This window comes from Polyodon spathula, chromosome 10 (genome assembly GCF_017654505.1).
Source record: "Polyodon spathula isolate WHYD16114869_AA chromosome 10, ASM1765450v1, whole genome shotgun sequence".
Taxonomy (NCBI): Eukaryota; Metazoa; Chordata; class Actinopteri; order Acipenseriformes; family Polyodontidae; genus Polyodon; species Polyodon spathula.
Genome location: NC_054543.1, coordinates 33,718,787 through 33,723,817, shown reverse-complemented (window position 1 = coordinate 33,723,817; position 5,031 = coordinate 33,718,787).

The window sequence follows — 5,031 nt, the reverse complement described above, 5'->3', positions numbered from 1 at the left end:
TTATTTCTAAATGAAATCCCATCTTATCACAAGGCAAGGCACCTGTGATGTTGAAACGCCAGCTTTCTTTGCAACAGCAGCCAGAGAAACCACATGACACTCTAGCTCCAAGAGTTCAGCGTAGTTTACTGACTGCACTGTGCAACGCATACCTGTCTTGCTCTGAAAAGCAATCTCCATTCATCATTTAAAAATACAAAATCCCAGTTAAACGACATAAATAGCATTGGAATGACCCATCTTCTACAGTTGTATCCAATTTTAAGCAGAAATCCCTATTATCAGTATCCCAATTAGGCGGTGTCAACTGTATCTGGATGTTTTATGCACAGAGCCTGAAGTGCATTACTGGGCGCAGGGACTGGCCCTGGCCCACAGAGCGTGCACACTCTATTAGACAGCCATTCTTGGATTGTCTCTACTTTGTAACATCTGTTAGAATTTAGTTTTGTACAGCATGTCCTGTTTGATTATTTTTTTTTTTTTATTTGATAGGAAATTATTGGTAGAAAGGTAAAATGCTTTTTGAATAAAATATTGTTCTGTCTCCATAATATGAATTTGTACATCATACAATATGTAATGTGTATAATTAATCGCTGTATATTGTTATATAGATAAGCATGTATGTATTATTGTATTTCATGTATTTGCAGTACACAATAAACATTCATTCTCTATCTCCAACTATCAGTTAGATAATGATGGCTATATTTTTGCACACAGCATTTAAAAATGTCTTTGGTAGACATACATAGTAATGGTTCATTTAAATGTATTATATTAAGTACCAATGCAGAAACTTAACTGTGTATTTATTAAGATATTTACATTGTACACTGCATGGTACCATTTATTGGTACAACGGTACAGGTGGGCCAGTTAGTAGGAGCAGTAAACTGTGTTAACAGTATTTTAATTCATCCATAGCCTGACCTGACTTTTTCTTATACAGTTCTTTTCTCGGGAACCATAGGTAATTGTGTCCAGCCTTATAACGAGAATCCCAGTGCAAAGAAGCTCTATTGTAATGGAATTATGGGTTAATGGGAGCCAAGACGATAACACCTTATAACCTGTTCCATGGTGTAAAAGGCTGCCTTTATAAGGAAGGAGCACTGCTCTTTTTTGAGTATTTTGTTTTATTTTAACATCTTTCTGAGAATGCCACAGTGTAAAAGACAAGAGGCAGATCCCCAAAGGTAGGTCAACCGACCGCAAATCATCACTGGTATGATTTTTGCGAAAAGTAAAAACACAGGTGTTACTGTGTTTAATAACAAAGGTCCTACTATCCTTTGGGCAAGAATCTACCAGATAAATTAAACAAGTTAATACATCTATGGCAAGGAGCAACGATATTGAACTGCACCTGTTTTAGAAAAATACAATCAACAATATGCATTCAGGTTGTAGACTGAGGCCAACACAACGATTCAGTGATTTCTTGCAGGTGCAAATTTTTGTTTCTCAAAATGAAACCAACATATTAAACAGTTTTTGATGAAACCAACATATTAAACAGTTTTTGTATTTTTGCAGTCAAAAAAAAAAATATTACCTGTTTATTTCATTGAGAAATACAGCAGATTTAGTTTTGAATAAAACATTGCTTTAAAGCACCATTGGTTGTTGCCAACTGTCAATATTTACGCAGTAAACAAATGAATACATGCACCCTGGACAGAATAATAGGGGCTATGAATTGACCTCCTTTTTTATTTATTTTTTATTTGACTTATTTTTATTTTATTTAACTGATAAAAAAGTTATTTAACAGCAATGGTTGTCACTTGCCAGTTGTTTATAGCTGTTTAATTGTACATATTTTGTAGCTCATTACCACTATAGCCTAGAAAATTATCCATAATGTTATGAAAAGGACAGGGTGACTGGTTGATCTTTTGCTGGAAAAATAATGATTTACTATATTATAATTTAAAGATGATTAATTCAAATCTGAGTGTTGTAATATTTACAGTATATAGAGCAGGGATGTCAAACTCCAGTTCTTGAGGGCTGCAGGATCTTCTAGTTTTCGTTCCAACTTAAGCTCTCAATTAACTTCATTAATCTAATTGTATATTCAGTTGGACATTATTTTTTTCAGGGTCTTTTACAGTTGATGGGTTCAAAAATGCACGTGATTCAAGGTACACTACCTATAAAACATTTTGAGGTCTGAAAAGAAGTGTTAAATTTGTCCAATTAGTCAAATAATTAGACCAATTAAGTAAATGAGTGCGGGTGAAAAACCAGAAGAAACTGTGGCCCTCCAGGAACGGAGTTTGTAACCTCTTATTTATAGAATGCTAACTCAAAGTTTTGTAAATAACTTTATTCTACACTAGATGGCAGTCTCAAAGCATTCAATATCAACAAACAGAAAAGCATAGGTGTTTTTCATTTGGAGTACTGGTCAAGCAAACATCAACCAGTAGTACTCCAATCATACATACTGTAAGGCAGTGGTTCCCATGCCGATCCTGGGGACCCCCTGTGGCTGTGATTTTCATTCCAACTGAGCTCTCAATTACTTAACTCGACCTTTAATTGAACTGATAATTTGCTGAATCAGACCTTTTTAGATGTTTTCCGCTCTTAACAGTTGTATATGAAACTGTTTAAGAGCTAAAAGTAATTAAAAAGGTCTAATTCAGCAAATTATCAGTTCAATTAAGGGTCTAGTTAAGTAATTGAGAGCTCAGTTTGAATGAAAACCAACAGACACAGTGGGTCCCCAGGACCAGGGTTGGGAACCACTGCTGTAAAACATTAGTTGTTAATGGCAGTTGAACTTTGCAAATAACAGGAATCTACTAATAGGACTTAATGTGATGTGATTTTGATTTCAGTGTTACCTGCATGAATTGTCTCTTAATAAATTCAGAATATATTGAATGTTTCACCAGCCTAATTGTCTGTGTTTACAATTAGAAAACAGGAATTTGAGCCCTAATACTAAAAAAAAAAAAAAAAAGTTGTCTTACTCAGCAGAACTTTTCCTAGAGGTATTAGGGGCAATTCGAAAGGTTTTCTTGCATTCATCTTTTTTTTTTTCTTGGCGGGGACTTAGCCAACTGAACTTGCTTGCTTACAACTGAACATTGGGACGCCTGGATCCAATGAAATACAAAATGCTTGATAACCTGCAAGCCCAAGCTATGCAGAAAAATTGCTAAGCTTAGTCGTTAAGCATTACATTTAAATATTATGCATAGTTCAGATTTTTTCAATGTGTAAGACACCTTTTACGCAGGTTATCAGGAGTGCTGGTTGTAACAATACGGGAGCATCATTTGGAGGGTGTACAGGCCTATGTAGGGTTGGAGAGTGGAAATTGGTGGGGGCGTTCGCTTGGAATGGCATGTAAGCAATAACAAGTATGTCTCAGTGGCAGCCATTAGAAAATCTTGTCTTAAGTGGATATCAGCATTACGTTATGGAGGGCTTGCAATACAATACATAACAGTGTGTTTGTTACCAGCGCACACAACAATAATCCCTACCGAAATAGTAGTGATTTAGAGGCAGCATTCTAAACTATAGCCTAGGGTTATAAAAGTCAAGGAGACTGTGATATTATAACTAAAGCCAAAAGTGTCACCTGTGTACCAAAACTTGACCTGTGAATGTCAGAAAGTGGTACTCTGTCAGATTGTAGTACAGGTGCATAATGTTTGTAGGAAAATTTTAAGCAAATGCTAAAATTAATGCAAACTTTAACTGGAAACAGACAACCAATTTCCCTTGAAAGAAAAACAATTTACGACGAACAAGACACAATGAGAAGTCACCGCAAAATTGCACGAGTATACAAATTTACAAGACTCAATGTACTGCATATGATAAATATCTGCATACTATTTTCTTAATGGTGGAACTACATGATTAAATGACATTAAAAACAATGTAAAAGACTGTAAAATATAATACATTCAAACAAAAAAGACCCAAAACAACAAAACGGTACTGGATCTGAATGGGCATTTCCCTGCTTTCTTTATGGAAGTTGTTTAGGCATGTGCGAGCAAGTGCAGTGTGCTGCATACCACATTTTAACGTGTACCTCAAAATAACACTAGAGCTTTCTACTTATTATTTAACTGTTAAGGGAAACTGGGTTATGTAACAAATTATTTGTATTTATGAATAAAATACAAACTGTAAAGCATTTTTTAAATAACACATGACCTAAAGATGAATTGTAAATGGGGCCCACAAGGTGAATATGAGAGACAGACCAGCTCCTTGTGTTGCATTTTCCTGCAATGGCACAAGAGGGCAGTATTTCATTAAATATTATTTTTGAATAGCAAGAAATTCAGAGGCGCAGTAAGTGTGTTTGCTTTCTATGAGGTTTTCAGACTTGTCATCAAGGGACTTCATATGCAAACCTTGTACAACCCCTGGTAGAGCGAGTCTAACTATGACCTATCAAAGGCAGCCCTAAGCACTGCACCGTTCTGCATTCAAATGTTATCTAACATACCGCCCCCAAAGAGCACTTTATGTTAGTCATATTGTCTCTTTGTAAAGGTACTTTGATTAAATAATTTCCAAACAATTCTTTGGTACTTCAACCAGCATTTTATTTCCTGTGACTCAATTTAACAAAACATGCATAAAGAAAATGAAAAACCCTATATATTCTGGTACAAGAATCAATATTTTCCTGCAGAGTTTATAAAACACAATAGGCCTACTGTATAGTTTACCTTTAGAAAAATTAACGTTTGAAGTTCACATTCATATGTGACTGCTTGTGAATATTCTGCAATTACTTTGAAACTACTATTGTATTTTGTTCATTGATTTCGAACTAGAGAATTTAGCTGTGAATAATAAAATACCATCAGCTATATATATATATATATATATATATATATATATATATATATATATATATATATATATATATATATATATATATATATGCGTTAGTATAGTAGGCAATATACTCACTTATGTGCCATCCCAATTTAATTACCAAGCTTAATTATTATACAGTTTGTCTGCTTATTGAACTAG